Genomic DNA, 19108 nt, shown 5'->3' on the forward strand with positions numbered 1-19108 from the left:
AAGTGTACATAAAACAATTTGGAAATAGAGAGATAAGTAGAGGAGGGAATTAGGAAGGGGGATGGGAGATGTGTAAGGAGGGAATTAGGAAAGGGGATGGGAAATGTGTTGAATAAATTCAACCTAGACTGGAGCAGGAGCAGATCCAGGATTTGCTAAGGTATTATCTTAAACAAGAAAGGCAGGTTAGGGATTGTACTAAAGGTAAGATGAAGGAAGTTCCCTAACTAACATACCTCCCCACAAAGTACAGTTGTGTACACTTACCATAAATGTAGATGTTCAAGTGTAATCACTGTTGCAGTCATCACATTTGGGTTATCTGCCTGCAGGTAGCCCTCAGCTGGCCTGAATACCAGAATCTTGGATTCCTGCGTCGGATGCTGTCTCTTCTTCCATGACGGGGGGGTCTTAAATTTTTGGCCCCTCTGAGGAATTGCTTTAGCAGAGGGTGAGAGAAGAGGGGTGGTTCAGTATTATAATGAGCTGAAATGGCAAAAGCATGAATTTTAATTGACGAGAAGGATAGGCCGTTGTGGAACATTTCTGTTAAGTACTGAAGAATATGAGGTAAGCTGGGTACCGTTGTGCCCATCCCTGAGTCTGGTTCCAGGAACAGTATCTTTTCCACATTTCAGCATAAGATTTTCTAGTACTAGGCCTCCTTGCCTCCAGAATGACATCTAGCTCCTGCTTGCTGAGGGGTGCTGTTGCAGATCTCAGGGAATTAGCCAGGCTGTAAGGTTCAGGGTTTGAAGCTGAGGGTGCAGAAACTGGCCTGCCTGCTGGGACAGCAGGGAAAGGAGGATATGAGGCAGATGCAATGGTTCCAGCAGAGTCATACTGTGCAAGAGGGGTTACCAGTGCTGGTGTGGCCAGTCTGGTGCAATCAGTATTGTCCTTGGCTTGTCCTGTTTGATCTTTAGCAGGACCTTCGAGGGGAGAGGCAGAGGGGGAAAGGCATAAACTGAGAAACTTCCCCAGGTAAAGGACAGGGCATCCACTTTCCAAGCTTGACTGGGAGAAGTCCTTGTGCAGAATTTGTCCAATTGGTAGTTCTAAGGGGAGGCATTCAGGTCTATCTCTGGAGTCCCCCATTTGTTCCTCAAGCGGTTGAATATTTTTGGTTCCAGTTTCCATTCGTGTGGGTCCATGAGATTTCTGCTTAGGTCGTCTGCCAGAGAATTTAGCTTGCCTGGCAGGAACTGAGCCTATAGGTGCACTTGGTAGCTCAAGGCTGTGTTCCACAGAGCCATGGCTAGTCTGCAGAGACGGTATGAGTGGGTTCCCCCCTGCTTATGTACCACATAACTGTGGTGTTGTCTGTCTTTACCAATAATTGTCCTGGAAGAATGTGGTTTTTGAAGGCTGTCAGGGAATTCTGTACAGCTAACATTTCTTTTTGGTTGATATGCAGGTAGGTGCATCTGTCTCGGGTTCCATTTGCCCTGAATGCACCGCCCTGCCAAGTGAGCCCCCCCATGCGTAGTCTGATACGTCTGTTGTTAGGGTTTGGGAGGCAGGGGGTAGACTGAAAGGGAGCCCCTTGTGGTGGTAGCAGGCCTCTGCCCACCAAAGGAACTCTGTCTTTATACAAGGAATGATAGGAATCATTGATTCCAGGTCCTGAGAATGTTGACACCATAGGCTTTTTAGATACCATTGTAGTTTCCTCATATGCCGTCTTGCATATGGAATTACTGATTCCAGGTCCTGAGAATGTTGACACCATAGGCTTTTTAGATACTATTTAAGTTTCCTCGTATGCCGTCTTGCATATGGAATTAGTAGAATGCAAGAGGCCATGAACCCCAGGGCTTGCAGAATTTTCCTTGCAGAAAACTGGGTCTTTGTGGCCAGTAGTCTGAAGTAGGTTGTCAAATAAACTTGTTTCTCTGGAGTGAGGAAAGCCATCTGGGAAGTTGTGTTCAAGCTTGCTCCCAGGAATACAATTTATTGGCAGGGTAACAAGATGAGATTTCTTTTCATTTATGGTGTACCCCAGTGAGGTTAGAAGTTTCTTTACAAATATCAGATGTTTTAATAGCAATTCCTGACTTTCTGCCTGAATCAGGCAATCATCCAAATATGGGTATATTTGAATATTTCTCTGCCTGCAAAACGCAATGGCTAGAGCTAGACACTTAGTGAATACCCTGGGCACTGTAGATAAGCCAAAGGGAAGTGCATGGAAACTGCCCTGAAGCGTTGGTATTTCTTGCAAGATTCCTTTACTGGAATGTGTAGGTAAGCTTCCTATAATTGTAACTACAAGGAAAGACCAGTGAAAAACAGCTCTACTTTCCACAGGATAAGTTTATTAATAAAACCTTACAATCTCTAGCGCCTCGGCTGTTGCCTTTATAGAGTAAAAAATTTTGCCCATTTGTAATCCCTCATTATATACATTCTTAACGCATCATATTCCAATAAATAAATTAAACAATTAAGTAAAACTACTCAAAATTACTAATAAAACAATCAACATATAAAACTCTGCCAACTGCACTCTTTATTGAGCCCCCTAGGCTGTAAAGTTTCATATTTCATAATAAGAATAGCTTCTTTTTTCCTTAAAACACGTTTTAACAAATTTTCATTACCATACTGGTGTTCTATTTATTCTAAAACTGTAACTTTTATATCCTTAATGACCCCCCCCCATGTACCAAATGAAAATGTTCTGCTACTGGACTCAACATTTTTTTTATTTTCCCCATCCCTAATGTGCTCTTTTATTCTCTCAGCCAAAGTTCTTTTAGTCTCCCATATATAATTTTTACCACATGAACATTTAATCAAATAAATTACACCTCTACTCAAGCAGGAATATATACCCATGGTGTTAAAGTTTTTATCTCTAATTTTTTTCTGCCTCATTTGTTATATACTGACATACTGAACACTTTCCACAGGGAAATGTCCCCTTCTTAGCAACAATGTTTCCTATCTTTTGTACTGGTCTTCTATACCTGCCTCGTACTAAAAAATCTTTTAAACTGCGTCCCCTACGATAAGAGACACAACACTCAACATTTATTACGGACAGCACCTCTCTTCTGATTTGTTTCCAAAAACTTTTAACTTTTAGTTATGTACTTACCATAACTTTAGATGTTTGGGATCCATCTCGCCTACATTCAGTACTGATGGGCTCGGAGCCGATCCCTCGGCTCCGACTCGGCACGCTATGCTATAGAGCAAGGCCTCTTATTGGCTGAGCTATTTCTTATCCCAGGATGCACCACCACTAATTCCCCAGATCTTGTTTGTCCGCATTCATGCACACATGCACAACTTGTTTATATAACATTGTCAGATGTTTCAAGATGAAACAACAGGTTTCGGACCTTCTGATATCCTCTGATCTCCAAGGAAGGGGGAAGGAGGGTGGGTTATTGGGAATGTAGGCAAGATGGATCCCAAACATCTAAAGTTATGGTAAGTACATAACTAAAAGATGTTATGTGATCCTATCTCGCCTACATTCAGTACTGATGGGACAGCGTCCCTAGCAAATAAATCCTGGGTGGCTCATTGGAAAACACTCCTGAGCACTGTGGAACCAAATGAAGCTCGTCCTCTAGATGCCACATCCAATTTGTAGTGGGAAATGAAAGTGTGCGGGAAGACCATGTAGCAAGAGCACAAATGTCACTAATGGCAAGCTTAGAATGAAATGCTATCGAAGTAGCCATAGCTCTTGTAGAATGAGCTTTGACAGAGGTGGTAAGCTCTTTATTAGAATAAGAATAAGCTTGAGTAATACAGTCCCTGATCCATTTGGCAATAGTGACCTTTGTGACGGCTTTGCCCAATTTATTGTCCGCAAAGGATACAAACAACTGATCTGTTTTCCTTGTTTGTTTGGTCCTATCTAAATAAAACGCAATTGCCTGTGGACATCTAATGTGTGGAATATGAATTCCGCTTTGTTAGAATACTTCGGAAAGAAGACTGGAAGTTCTAATGACTGTTGTAGGCAGAAACTGGAACAAACTTTAGGGACAAAGGACGGATTTGGCCTGAGAGATACTCTGTCTTTGTGAAAAACCAAGTACGGAGGTTTTACAGACAAAGCTTGAAGCTCTGAAACCCTTCTGGCAGAAGTAATCGCCACCAGAAAGGCAGTTTTCCACGATAGAAATTTTAAATCACATGTTGCTGCTGGTTCGAAGAGGGAGGAAGTTAAGGCGCGTAACACCACATCGAGATCCCATGGAGGAGCAGGATGAGAAATCGGAGGTCTTAAAAGCGCAGCACCTTTCAAGAAGGTCTTACACAATCTGTTGCTCATTAAAGGTGGGTTTATAGATTCGTGAAAATTGGAAATAGCTGCCAATTGAACCTTGATGGAAAAGACTGAAGAGCCTTGATTGAAAAGAGAAGTTAGAAATTTCAGTACTTCTGATACAGGAATAGTGATGGGATCCAGACCCCGGAGTTGAGCCCAAATAGCAAATCTTTTCCATTTGCTAGAATACAATTTCTTTGTAGCAGACTTGTGGGCCGAAGATAAAATGTGTACAACTTCCAGATCCAAGGTATGACTCCTGACTATAGTCGGAAGAGGAGGAGCCAAGCCGTCAATTTTAAGGTGTGTAGGGACTGGTGGAATAGTCCCGACTGATGAACCAATAGGTCTGGGATCTGATCCAGAAACCATGGACCTTCCAGAGCATATTTCCGAAGATAGGGGAACCATACTTGACGAGGCCAGTAAGGAGCAACTAAGATCATTTTGCTCCCCAAGAGAGATGCCTTTTGGATCACCCTGGGAAGGAGAGGAACTGGGGGAAAAGCATAAAGCAAGCCGGTGGGCCACGGACGGGCTAGTGCATCCATAGGGCTCTTCCCCGGAGCCGGGGTGAGGGAGAAGAACTTTTTGCACTTCGCATTCAGTGGAGTTGCGAAGAGGTCGCAACACGGAACTCCCCATTTGCTGAAAATCTGATTTGCAACTGTAAAGTTCAGAGACCATTCGTGTGGAGAGAGGATAGTTCTGCACAGTCTGTCGGCTATCACATTGGACTTGCCCGGGATATGAGTTGCCACTAGAAAGCGTTTGGTCGACACTGCCCATTCCCAAACTCTCATGGCCTCTCTGCAAAGGGGATAGGATCTGGTCCCTCCCTGTTTGTTCAGGTACCAGACCACTGACATGTTGTCGGAGTGAACGGCAATTATGCCCTGAGGGAGGTAATTGTGAAGGGCTTGAAGGGACAGAAGCACCGCCCTCATTTCTAGGATGTTGATATGAAGTAGGGTCTCTTCTGGATGCCATTTGCCTTGGACTGACCTGCCCAGGGAATGCCCCCCCACCCCATCTGGGAGGTGTCCGTGGTCAAAGTGGCCACAGGAGGAGGTGGAACAAAGGGTCATCCCTGATCCAGATTGGAGGGCACCAGCCACCAGCGAAGGTCCCGTTTGCAGGTTTCCGTGATCCATATGAGGTGACTGAGAGGGAGTTCCTGAAAGGACCACTGAGCTGAAAGAAGCCACTGGAGAATTCTCATGTGCAATCTTGCTAGGGGAACTAGAAGAACCGTGGCGGACATGGATCCCAATAGCTGCAGGACAATTCTGGCTGGGGCTTTGGATCTGGGAAGTAAGGCTCGAACTTGAGCCTGTATGGTTTGTATCCTGTCTGTAGGTAGATAGACCCGCATTCGGTTTGAGACTATCTCTACTCTGATGAATCTTATGCGTTGAGATGGCAGCAACACAGACTTTGGCCAATTGAAGGTGATTCCAAGGGAATTGCCCAGTGATATCGTGGCTTGTAGGCTCCGCAATAGTAGATGCTTGGAGGTGGCAGTTAGGAGCCAGTCGTCTAGATACGGAAACACCTGGAATCCTAGACTTCTCAGGTGAGCAGTCACGACCGCCAAACATTTGGTGAACACCCTGGGGGCTGTGGTGAGACCAAAGGGCAGCGGAACTGAAAATGACTGCCTCCTAGGCTGAAGCGCAGATGTCTCCTGGACGCTTGATGTACCATGATATGGTAATAAGCGTCCTTGAGATCTATGGAGCACATCCAAACACCTTTCTCCAGCAATGGGAGAATGGTTTGTAGGGTGACCATTCGGAACTTGGACTTTTTGACTGAACAGTTTAGAATGCTGAGATCCAAAATGGGCCTCAAGTCCCCGGTCTTTTTTGGCACCAAAAAGAATCTTGAGTAAGTCCCTAATCTGATCTGGTCTGTGGGGACCGGTTGGATGACTCCTTTTGCAGCAGCTTTGAAACTTCTGAGGCTGCAGTTTCCCGTTGACTGGGTGGCGGGTCCAGGATTTTTTTGGACTGAGGTGGAGAGTGAGAGAAAGGGATGGCGTAACCTCCGGCGATAATTCGAAGCACCCATCGGTCCTGAGTGATACCTTCCCAGGCTTTTAGGTGCCTCAAAAGCGACCCCGACTGGCTCCGGAGCTGCACAGTCGGGCAATCCCTCAGGGACTGTGAAAGGCTGAAGAGCCACGAAAGGACTCGCGGTCTCCAGTGTTGCGACGACCTCTGCCGCCTCTGGGACGGCGTCTTCCAGAAGAATTTCCCCCTCCCCTGCCTCTGGAAGGGGGATCGTCCTGCTGTGAGGGGTAAGACTTCTGAGATCTACGGAACCACATTTTCCCTCCTCTTTTAGCCTTGGGGTAAGGCCGAAAGGGAGTGGAAAATCATGCCCCTACGGCAGTCAAAGTCTTACCTTCTTGCTCGCAGCGGGTCAGTGTCCCCTTTGCCTTGGGTCCAAACAAGGAGGACCCATCAAAGGGGGCGTCGGCAAAGGAAGACTTAAAGGCCTCTGCAAAATGACACAGGCGGAGCCAGGCTTGTCTCCATAGAGCAATGCCTGTACCCGCCGCTCTACTCACCCCTTCGGCCGCATAAGAAATGAGCCTCATGGACGAGTTTGATATGGACGACAGCGTAGCCAGCTGAGAGCCAACCGTCTGGGCCAGCTCCTCAGGCAGGTTACCCAAGAGGGTATCAGAAAGTTCTTTAATCAGATCCCTCTGAAATCTGGTAAAGTGCATGAGATAGTTCAAGGACCTTAATGTAAAAGCCGCTGAACTTAGGGTGCGCTTACCGTACCGATCCATGCTCCTAGACTCCTTATTAGGAGGATGGACGGACGTCGAAGCCTCTGCTACATCTTGCTGGGTAGCAGATGCCACCACCAAAGCATCTACAGCCACACCTTTCATCAGAAACTCTTTTTCCGGGGGTGCTGACAGGAACTTATTAGGACGAGCAGGCACCGGTTCCACAGAGTCTGGGTGTTCCCACACCCTTCGACAGATCAAATCCAAGAGCTCGTCGAAGGGCGGAGACACCCAGGAGGTGGAGGGCTGAGCCCCGAAGGCCTTAAGGAACACCAACTCATCAGCAGAAGGGGGTTTGGATTGCCAGCCGCCTCGTTGTTTGGCTTCCAGTATGTCTGCAAAGGAGACATCATCTGAGGACGACTTAGGGGAACCCTCTGCATCATCGAGATCAGTGTCTGATGTAAGAGACTCATCAGGGGAGTCAACGTGCTTCCTCTTGCACGATCTTTTCCTGAAGGGTTCCTCCGAAGAAGCTTCAGAGGGACCTCCAGGAGGGGGGGGGAAACCCCAGTGGGGGTAACCTCAGGCCCCGGGGCTCCGCTGTCTAAGGACAGGGGGACTGCCAAAGACCCAGTCTCAGTATGCAGGGAAGGAGCTGGGGAGACCGTGGAGGTAGCCAAAGAAGAGTTGGCTAACGCACTCCTCATAGCCCTGAAGGCAGGACCACCAGAATCCTGGGAAGGTCCCACCTCCGTGGCCACAACGGTAGACGGCACTCCCGCAGCCGACGCACCGAGAGGAAGGCTTGGGACCAAAAACATCAGTCCCAAAGCGTCCCCCCCGGGGCCGACAGAAGAAGTCCGCGTACCGAACTCCGACTCAAGAGCCGGAGTTGGAGTAAGGGTCGGGCCCGACCCGAAAACCTCCATCGGTTCCACCAGCACCGGCTCCAACGGTGCCAAGGCTGTTGGAGGAGGAACCATAGTAGCAGGGTGGACCATCGGCTCCGAAGCCGAATGGGCTGGAGCCGAAACTAACTTTTGAAACACCGGAGACTGGAAAAGTCTTAGGAGCACCCTGTCGATGTCTGAATCAGACATCTTGGAGGATCTAGATGACACCGATCGGGTCCGAACCGATTTCTCCATCGGCTCCATAGGACTAGGGGACCGGCTCCGAATGGATTCGATTACTATCGGTTCCGAGGGAGATCTCAAAACAATTTCCCTCGGTGCCGATGAGGACTTCGGCGCCGAAGGGGAAGAGTCTGAGCCGGCAACTCTCATCGGCTCCAAAATCAGTGGAGCCGATGAAGGTGACCCGCCTCTCGATGCCCCAGTCCTCGGCTCCGAAACCAGAGGGTTCGAGACTGGAGGCATCGAGGCAGACCATTCCGCCCTTGGCTCCGAAGTCCGTGGAGCCGATGGAGAAGCCTGCCTAGGTTTTTTGGCAGTCGGTTCCGACAGACTGGTCGGAGCCGACGTTTTTTTCTTTTTCGTAGGAGAGGAAGAGGAAGATAAAGCCTCCTCGAAGAATGGCTTAATCAGACCTTTTAAAATTAATTTATTCTTCCTCTCCTGGAGGACTCTCGAAGAAAAGGCGTGACACACGCTACAGGACTCTTGTAGGTGCTTGGTGCCTAAACAATAAACGCACGAGGAGTGGTCGTCCGTTATGGACATTTTATAACCACACCCCGGGCACTTTTTAAACCCAGAGGGTCTATGTTCCTTAGACATGCTGACTAACCCTAAGAAACAAGATTTCAATACACAGAAAAAGAAAACTAAGTAAGTTTTTTTTTTTTTTTTTTTTTGACAAAAACAGTTCACAAAACTAGTAGCACAAACACAGAAAATGAGGGTCAAGACCCTCTAACTTAAGCAGGTACTTGACCTCTAGGAACACAAAAAACGTTAGATAGTAATAGGGGAAGGCCCCTCTAACTTAAACGGGAAACCTTCCCTTAACGAAAAAAAACACAATTTTCTCAACAGAATTTATCAAACACACTCGTACAACAACGATAGCTGTTAAAACAGCTTTTGGGTTCAAATTAGCAAAATTTCCTGACAGGAAAAGTCTGAATAAAACAGTACTTAGCCCAGCCAAGTTTGAGACCACGTCCTAGCTTGTAAGCGGCAAACGAGATCTGGGGGATTAGTGGTGGTGCATCCTGGGATAAGAAATAGCTCAGCCAATAAGAGGCCTCGCTCTATAGCATAGCGTGCCGAGTCGGAGTCAGTACTGAATGTAGGCGAGATAGGATCACATAACATCTACCTCATTCAATTTATTAGAAAAAACAGTACATTTAGTAACAAAGAACATTTTTGAACTTTCTTTCTTTCTTTCTGTTGTTTCAAACTTGTTGTTCATAATAATTCTCTTACTGAATGTTCCTTTGTTACCTTCTTCATATAATTTTGTATAACTTAGTTTAACTTGGTCTAAATTATAACCTCTCTCTATGAAACTGTACATCATATGTTTGGCTGCATCTCTTGCCTCTTTAACATCACTACACAATCTTTTGATTCTCAACATTTCTCCATAAGGTATAGACTTTAAAGTATGTTCTGGATGACAGCTTGTAGCATGTAACATCCTATTTACCTGAATAAACTTCCTATATATCATAGTATGGATGTTTTTACCTGTTCGTCCTTTCAAAAAAATGTCCAAATAGTTAATTTCTACACCTACCTGTATCCCATCAAATTTAATTTTATAATTGTTATTATTTAAATATTCCACAAATTCATTAGCCAAATTTTTCCGCCCTTACAGATGAAAATCAAATCATCTATAAAGCGAAAATACTTAAACACATACCTATTAAAAAACTGACTTCTGTAAATCTGTTCATTCTCAACCAGCCCCATAAATAAGTTGGCATAGACTGGGGCAAATGCCGCTCCCATAGCTGTTCCTACATTTTGTTTATATAAAACTCCATCAAATTCAAAAATATTATTAGTTAAACAAAAATATATTAATTCCATGATATATTGAGTCCTAGGTGAATCTCTCAAGAAATGTTGTACAGCTTTCAAACCTAAATGATGTGTGATATTTGTATATAAACTGACCACATCCGCTGCAATAACAAACATATCCTTGGTCCACTCTATTCCTTGTATTTTACCCAAAAAATCATAGGAATCTCTAATATACGATGGCAATTTCACCACTTCAACTAATACTTCATGCAAAAAACTACCTACATTATGTGTAAAACTTCCAGTCGCCGAGACTATCGGACGTCCTGGAGGCCGTTGAACATTTTTATGTAATTTTGGAACACAAAAAAACTTTGCTACTGTGCTATTCTTTACATACAGTTTATGCGTTACGTCCTTGGCCATAAAATAATGTAACCTCTCTCCTTTTTGTAATAAATTATATAATTCCTGTTGTGCTTTCAATAAACATGTTTCATCTACAATACTATATACTTCTTCATTTTTTAAATGTTGTAAACACATTTCTAAATAATCAATTTAATTCATAACCACTTATTTACCCCCTTTTTCTGAGGGTTTAAATATCAAGTCTCGATTCTGACTCATTTTTTGTAATTTTAACCATTCTTCCCTTGTTAAATTATATTCCTTATTTTTCTCAACTGTCTCTTTCAGTTCCTTCTCTATGAGAAACTGTAATACATTATTAAAACGCTGTATACAAGCATTTCTATAAGGTGGAAAAAAAGTATTTTTTGTTTTAATTTTACTCAAATCAAACAAAGTATAAGCATTATTTTCCACATCAGACTCACAAGAATAGTAAAATTCCCCACTAGTAATTGAATCACAATCACTTTCCAAGGAGACACCTTGTTCTCCCAGATTGAAAAAATGTTCCTTTATATGCCTTTTACGTACCAGGTCATGAATCCCCCCTTTCACCTCGTATAATCGAGGTAATAACAGTGGGTATAAATTTTAAACCTTTGGCTAAAACTGCTAACTCTATGTCATCAAAAACATAATTAGACAAGTTAACCACATAATCTTTTAGACAAACTTGTTGTACCTTATTAATTAGTCCATTTACTTCTCTTGTAATGTCCTTCTCCCGGGTCTCTACCATAGTCCTGTCCCTGCCAGCCTCTTTTCCTTGTGTTGTAACTGCTGTTATTACCACCGGGGCCCCGAAATGTCCTGCGAAATGATTGTTCCTCAGCTGGTTTTTGTAGAGCAGGAAATTCTTGCTGAAAATCTTCTTCCTCTAACGAGGACGCTCCACTTTCACCCGACACAAAGCTCCTATTCTTCAGTGGCCCGGAAGTGATGTTATCTTTTTTAAAGCTAATACTCCTCCTTTTAGTGTGCTGATTGGTCCTATAAGTCTAAAGCTGCCAACCAGGCATCTTTGCCTAGCATAGGAAGCAGCTGTTGAAGTGTTAGCATTTTGAATTTTGGGATTACCAAAAAGATGTTTAGAGTAGAGAGGTCCAGGATAGGACACCAGGAGCTGTCTTTTCTGGGTACCAGGAAAAGTCTTCAATAAAAACCTTGTCCCCTTTCTTCTGCTGGGACAGGTTGAATAGCCCTAATACTTAGAAGATAGAGAACCTGCTGTACAGCCTCTGCCCACTGATTTGGGGGTAGGTCTGGCCAACCATTTGGGGTTGGTAGGGTGTGGAAGTCGAACCTGTATGCTTGGGAAACTATATTCAAAACCCATTTGTCCTGGGTAATGTGTTCCCAGTTTTTTGCATGCAAGGCTAGTTTTCCTCCTAAGGGAGCAGGACGTACAGCAGGGCTTGGAAGGTTAAGTCATTGTGCCATCTTTCCGTAGGGGGGGTGCCTTACTACTCCCTGCTTTGGAAGTGGGAACCCCCTACTGCTTAAGGTCTGTGCGTAGCCCGAGACTGTAACCTAGGTGGTCTGCTGTTCCTGGCTTTGGACTGAGAAGGCCTGGAAGAGGCTGGAAAGGACCAATTCTTTGAAGGCCAATGCCTACTAAATCTGGGAGGCTGTACTTGCAGGAAATCTTTAACAGTTTGCATAGATTTAGCTTTTTCATCCATCTTTTTGAGGACGACTTCTGCTTTGTTGCCAAACAGGCAATCTTGGTTTAAGGGAGCATCCAGTAATTTAGCTTAAACATGATCTGGCAAGTTTTACTCCTTAAGCCAAGCATGCCTTCTAAGTACAGACCCAGTGACAGCAGCCCTGCAAGATGCTTCTAAAGAATCAAAACCACATTGCAAAGTATGCTTACCAACTTGTTCTGCAGAATGCATTAAATCCTGTAATTCTTTGTGTTCAGCGCAGTCAGGAATCAACATCATTTTCTGTTTAAGTAGTCCCATAATATGCTGCTGGTACTTTAACATATGAAACTAGCAATTTAAAGCCCTAATGGCAAAAGTAGCAGAAATGCATACCTTCTTACCCCATCTGTCCAAGGCTCTAGAATCTCTACCAGAGGAGGGTAGGGTTTTTGTCAGCAGTAGCCTTAATGCCCCTAGGTCCTTGGGAAATGGCCTCTGTGTCCGCAGTAGGATTCTTAAAGAGGAAAGTACAGTTGTGTACACTTACCATAAATGTAGATGTTAGAGTGTATTCACAGTTGCAGTCATTACATTTGGGTAATCTGATAGCAGGTTGCCCTCAGTCGGCCTGAATTCCAAAGTCTTGGGTCCTGTGTCGGTTGCTGTCTTCTCTTCCATGACGTCAGGTCGTCAGGGGTATAAAACAAGCAGCCGATGCCATTTTCTTTAGTTTTTCTTGCCTCCGATGTCAGGTACCCCCAAAAAGGTAGCAAAAAAAAAAAAAAAAAAAAAAAAAAAATATATATATATATATATATATATAAATATATACATGCATCAATATAAACTTTACCTTCATCTACAAGCAAATACACCACATATGTTGTAGAAGATAGAGAAGGAAAGACAAACTCCAGAATGACAGGGGGATGGTGAGAGGGTAACCTGGACTGCAACAGTGAATACACTCGAACATCTACATTTATGGTAAGTGTACACAACTGTACTATGTTCTTTGTGTTTCACTGCTGCAGACATTACATTTGGGTAGAATCTCAAAACTATGGTTGGGAGGCTGGAGCTAAACAGCATTAGGTGCGGCTATAAGACCCTGCAGCACTGCAGTGGCAAAGCCTGCCCTGGACTTAGAGTAGAGAGGCAAATGATAATGCTTTGTGAAGGTGTGAACAGAACTCCAAGTAGCAGCCTCTAGAATGTCTTTGGTTGGTACTCCTCTGAGAAAGGCTGCTGAAGTAGCTGCAGCTCTAGTGGAATGAGACCTAATGCCCTTGGGCACAGGTTTACCATGGTGTAGGTAGCAGAAACGAATGCAGTGGCTTATACACTTTGAAATTGTCTGCTTTGAAATAGCCTTTCCTTCTGATCCTGCAGCATATGATACCAATAATTGCTCCGATTTTCTTAGAGCTTTAGTCTTGCTCAAGTTGAATCTTAGCTGTCTGTGTATGTCCAATGAATGCACAATTATCTCCCCTTTGTTCTGTGGATTTGGATAAAAGGTTGGCAGATGAATTGTTTGGTTAAGAGCCACACTGGAAACCACCTTAGGCATAAAAGTAGGATTTGTCCTTAGAGACACCCTGTCTGGGTAAAAAAATGATAAAAGGCTCTATAGCCATAAGGGCTTGTAGCTCTGAAACTTTTCTTAAAGTAATTGCTAGTAGCAGACCTGTTTTCCATGACAAGAACATTTTATCAGAGGTAGCAGCTGGTTCAGAAGGAGGCAGGGTGAGTTTTTCCAGCACAAAATTGAGGTCCCATGCAGGAGTTGGTGATTTTCTGGGAGGCCTTAAATTTTTGGCCCATCTAAGATACTGCTTTAGTAAAGGATGAGAAAAGATTGGTGGCTCTGTATTGTAATGAGCTGAAATGGCAGAGGCATGGATTTTAATTGATGAGAAAGATAGGCCCTTGTCAAGCATCTCCGTTAAATATTATAATATCTGAGGAATATTTGTTTCTGCTCTATCAGTTCCTTGTGCTTGGATCCAAGCACAGAATCTCTTCCATTTATCAGCATAAGATTTTCTAGTACTAGGCCTTCTGGCTTCCAAAATGACATCCATCACAGATTTACTGAGAGGTGTTGTTTGTATAACTACATGATCAGCCATGCTGCCAGGTTCAGTGTCTGTAGTTGATTGTGCAGGATCTGATTGTTTTGCTGAGACAGTACTAGAGGTTTTTGAGGTAAGGTCCAAGCTGGGTATTGAGACAAGTTCCTTAGGATTGGGTACCAGTACTGGTGGGGCCAGTCCGGGGCAATTAGTATCATCTTTGGTTTCTCTTGTCTGACTTTTAGGAGGACCTTGGGGAGAAGAGGCAGAGGAGGAAAGGCGTAAACTGATAGGTTTTTCCAACTGAAGGATAGGGCGTCCACTTTCCATGCTTGCCTGTGATATGTCCTTCTGCAGAATCTTTTCAATTGAAAATTTTGAGGAGAGGCAAATAGATCTACATGTGGGCTCCCCCATTTCTCTGTATTCATGCTGAAGACTTGTGGATTTAGTTTCCACTCGTGAGGGTCCATAAGGTTTCAGCTTAAATCATCTGCCAGTGTATTTTGTTTTCCTGGCAGGAACTGAGCTTGAAGATGTATTTGGTAGGTCAAAGCTGTGTCCCACATTGCCATGGCTAACCTGCAAAGGGGGTACGAGTGTGTGCCCCCTCGTTTGTTTATATACCACATGACTGTGGTGTTGTCTGTCTTTATCAGTAGTTGTCCTGGATGAAGCAAGTCCTTGAAGGCTGTTAGGGCATTTTGAACAGCTAGCATCTCTTTCTGGTTGATACGTAGATGCATTTGTTTTGGGGTCCATATGCCCTGAATGCACTTTCCTGCCATGTGGGTCCCCCAGGCATAATCCGAGGGATCTGTTAAGGTTTGGCTGGCAGGGGGGAGAGTGAAGGCCCGTCACATGTTTTGGTGACATACCTTTGCCCACCATAGAAACTCCTGTTGTAGGCAGGGAATAAGAGGAATCATTGCTTCCAGACTGTGAGAATGCTGACTCCATAAACTTTTCGGGTACCACTGAAGTTTTCTCATATGCAGTCTTGCATATGGAATCAGTAGGATGCAGGATGCCATGAAGCCCACAGCCTGCAGAATTTGTCTTGCAGATAACTGGGTTTTTGTTGCCATCAGTTTGAAGTAAGTAGTCAGTTGTCTTTGCTTGTCTGGCATGAGGTAAGCCATCTGGGCAGTTGTATTCAAGCTTGCACCCAGGAATGTTATCTTTTGAGAGGGTACCAGATGTGATTTATTTTCGTTTATTGTGTACCCTAGGCATGTTTGAAGTCTTTTCACAAACGCCATGTGTCGAAGAATGGCCTTGTTCTCTGCTTGAATAGTCGTCTAGGTAAGGATATATTTGTATACTTCTTCGTCTGCAAAATGCAATTACTGGTGCCAGGCACTTTGTAAAGACCCAGGGCGCAGTAGATAAGCCAAGGGGCAGTGCAGAAAATTGGTAATGCATTAAGTCAACCTTGAATCTGAGGTATCTTCTGCACAATTGTCTTACTGGAATGTGCAGGTATGCCTCTTTTAGGTCTAGTGTCACCAGCCAAGCATTCTTGCCCAGCATGGGCAGAAGCTGCTGCAAAGTCAGCATTCTGACTTTTGGAATGCCCAGGTATGTGTTCAAAATCGATAAATCCAGTATTGGCTTCCAGGCCTTGTCCTTTCTAGGTACCAAGAACAGTCTTGAATAAAATCCTTGTCCTTTTTCCTGTTCTGGTACTGGCTGAATAGCCCCCATATCCATGAGGGACGTAACCTGTTTTTGTGCCTCTTGCCCATTGATTTTTTGGCAGATCTGGCCAACCATTTGCCATTGGCAGTGTGTGGAAATGGAATCTGTATCCCTGTGATACTATGTTTAGTACCCACTTGTCCTGGATTATTAACTGCCAGTTTTGAACAAAAAGTGCTAACTTTCCCCCTATGGGTGCTGCCAAAAGATAAGTACTTGGTGTAGGCAGAGGGAAGTCATTGGAATTGTTTTCTGTAGGTTTGCGCTTTATCTCCTCCAGATTTGGAGGTAGAAGCGCCCCATTGCTTTGACCTGTATGAATCTCGCGCCTGGTATCTGGAACCCTTTGGGCGTCTGGATTTGCCCCTTTGAGCTCTGTCTGACAGAGGAAAGGATCAATTTTTTGTAGGCCAGTGTCTACTGAATCTTGGTGGCTGCACTTGTAAGAAGTCTTTAACAGTTTGCATAGACTTCGTTTTGTCTTCCATTTTCTTTAAAACCTCTTCTGCCTTAATACCAAACAGAGAATCATGCTGTAAAGGTGCATCTAGCAATTTAGCTTTAATATGGTCAGGAAATTTTGTTCCTTTAACCAAGCATGCCTCCTAATCACAGATCCAGTAACTGCGGCCCTGCAGGAGGCCTCTAAGGAATCAAAACCACATTGCAAAGTATGCTTTCCAACTGTTCAGCTGCATGCAATAAGTCCTGCAATTCTTTATTTTCTGCACATTCTGAAATCAACATAATTTCTGTTTCAGCAATCCCATAATATGTTGTTGGTACTTTAGCATATGAAATTGACAGTTTAAGGCCCTGATTGAAGGTTGCAGATGTATAAACCTTTTTCCCCATCTGTCCAGTGCCCTTGAATCTTTGTCAAAGGGGGTAGGATTTTTTGCTGTTGAGGCCTTAACCCCCTTTGGGCCTTGTGAAATAGTTTCAGGATCAGTAGCAGGGTTTCTAAATAAAAATTTATGTGAGTCAGGGAACCTGTAATATCTGTCAGGCTTACTGGGAGCTAAACACATCATCCACAATGTCTAAAACAGGGGGAATGGCTAAAGGCTTGTGTTGAGGGAGACAACGGAAATCCCTGAGCCTCTTTTTTGATTCTGAGAAGTCTTGACTCTCCCAGTGTAAATGCTCCCTCAAAGTATGCAAGGTTTCTCCAAATGAATAATCCTCAGGAGGAGATGCAGATGGAATAGACTCCTCAGCATCAGAATCCTCATACGGAGGTATAGATAATTCCTGATCAGAAGAGGAATCAGGAAATAGAAACCTGATCTGAAGATTCATAATCAGTGTCTTGCCTAGGACTCTTATCTGGAGGGGGATGGGTACTCCTGATCAAGGTAATAAGGTCTTCAGCCATTTTGATCATCTGCTTTTTTGGCATAGAGGCCTGTGCACGTGGCTCATGCATCGTTTTTTTTTAGTTTTAGAAGTTGCTATTGTCTTTGGTTTTGCAGCTGTCTTCGGTTTGACATACAAATGTTGAGGTCTGAATACACCCTCAGAAGCCGGTGCCTGCTCAGCGGCTCCAGACCCATCCAAAGGAGATACATCCGTCGGTGCAATACCTTGAGTTATCTTGCAGCATGCCAGACTTCACATGGGTGTCGGTAGAGGCCTGCGACTCGAATGTGCAGGTATCAGGGGCAGCGAAAGCACCTCACTGAGTACCGGCGAACCGGCGACTGGCTTAGGAGAAGCTTTGTCGTCGGTTTTGGGTCTCGACTGCCTTTCTCTGTCTTTTTCTTTGCGTTTTTTATGTACTCTGGTAGTCGGATTGCTATCCGACATTTCTGGGTATTTAAATCTGTTTCCAAAATACTTAGATGCAAAAATATACCGACGCTTAATAGTGCGTTGGTTAAATCTAGCACAAAACCAACAGCCAGGCACGTTGTGATCAGGGCCTAAGCAAGGAATACAGTATAAATGGAAATCCTTATGAGGTATTTGCTTCCCACAAGTAATACAATTATTAACTTTTTCTGACATCAGTACAGAGGAAGAAAAAAAGTTTCCCCAACGGGGTACTTAGCTTTAGTGAAGACTTCAGCTCTGAAACTCAAACTCGAATATTTCAGTAGTCGGCCGACCGGCACTTGCGAAATGCTTCTGCTTCGGGCACTGCACGGCAAGAAAGACTGAAGAAAATGGCACTGGCTGCATATTTTATACCCCTGACGACCTGACGTCATGGAAGAGGAAACAGCAACCGATGCAGGACCCAAGACTTTAGGCCGACTGAGGGCTACCTGCCAGCAGATTACCCAAATGTAATGACTGCAACAGTGAAACACGAAGAACATCTGGCTGCACGGATTGGAAATATAAAGCATAATTTTAGAGAGTTTCCAAGGATTAAGGAACCTACAAAGAAGCCACCGATTTAGACACCTCAGTAATAAGGTCACCCTGGAGTCTAGTCAAATGAGCCATATAGTTCAATGCATGGAAGGCAAATGTGGCTTAAGCACTGGAGTATTTACCTCAACAGTCCAAACCCCGTGGCTCCCTGTTTGGGGGATAGACCTACACATTCTCTTCACAGAGATCTTGGTAATAGCACCACTAGATTCTCTTTTGAGGGGGGGGGGGGACTTTATCTGGTTTACGTGGAACTGGCTCCACTGTGACAACTCTCTCTCCAAGCCCTGGGTACTAAACAGAACGTGAACGGGCCTGCACTGAAAGCCATAAGAAATACTGACACATCTGGCAAAGGTGTTTCAAAGGTCCATCCCGCATGCTGCTGTATTAATTCGAGTAGATGGCCAACAGAGGCATCCTCGCACAAAGAAAGGACTTTGGGGACCCCCTCCCCTTCATCAACAGTGGAATCTTAGGTGAGTGACTCCTCGGGGGAGTCCAGGTGTTTCTTCTTACATGGGCTCTTTTTGTCTGACTCCCGTGGAAGGGATAAAGGGGGGGACAGAAGCTGAAGGGGAGCCTGTGGGCCAGGGCTGGTCAGAGCTATTTGGTGCAGGCTGACCTAATGGCCTCTTAACAGAGGCTGAGATGTCAGATGAGTGAGGGGATTGGGATGGCTCTGGAACTGGTCTCACTTAGTATTCAAATGAGACAGAAGCATCTCTGTCAGACGTGTGGAGAAGTGTGCTGAAGTCAGACGTGTGGAGAAGAGAGTCGTTCCATACATCGACATAAGGGAAGCTTTCGTTCCAGCTGCCAGCTGGGTTGGGTCTAATAAAGAGACCTAATAAAGAGACCAGAGCTGAGCTGTCAAACACAGGCACCCAGGGGAAGAG

At 44.6% G+C, this 19108-nt stretch overlaps 1 protein-coding gene across 2 annotated transcripts in view; it reads right to left on the bottom strand.

Annotated features, from left to right (window-relative positions):
• The window catches only part of ASB6 (ankyrin repeat and SOCS box containing 6), a 504325-nt gene that overhangs the window by 209050 nt on the left and 276167 nt on the right, over positions 1 to 19108 (bottom strand). The gene's annotated exons all lie outside the window — the stretch shown is intronic.

Source organism: Protopterus annectens, chromosome 16.part0 (genome assembly GCF_019279795.1).
Source record: "Protopterus annectens isolate FY-2018-M chromosome 16.part0, PAN1.0, whole genome shotgun sequence".
NCBI lineage: Eukaryota > Metazoa > Chordata > Ceratodontiformes > Protopteridae > Protopterus > Protopterus annectens.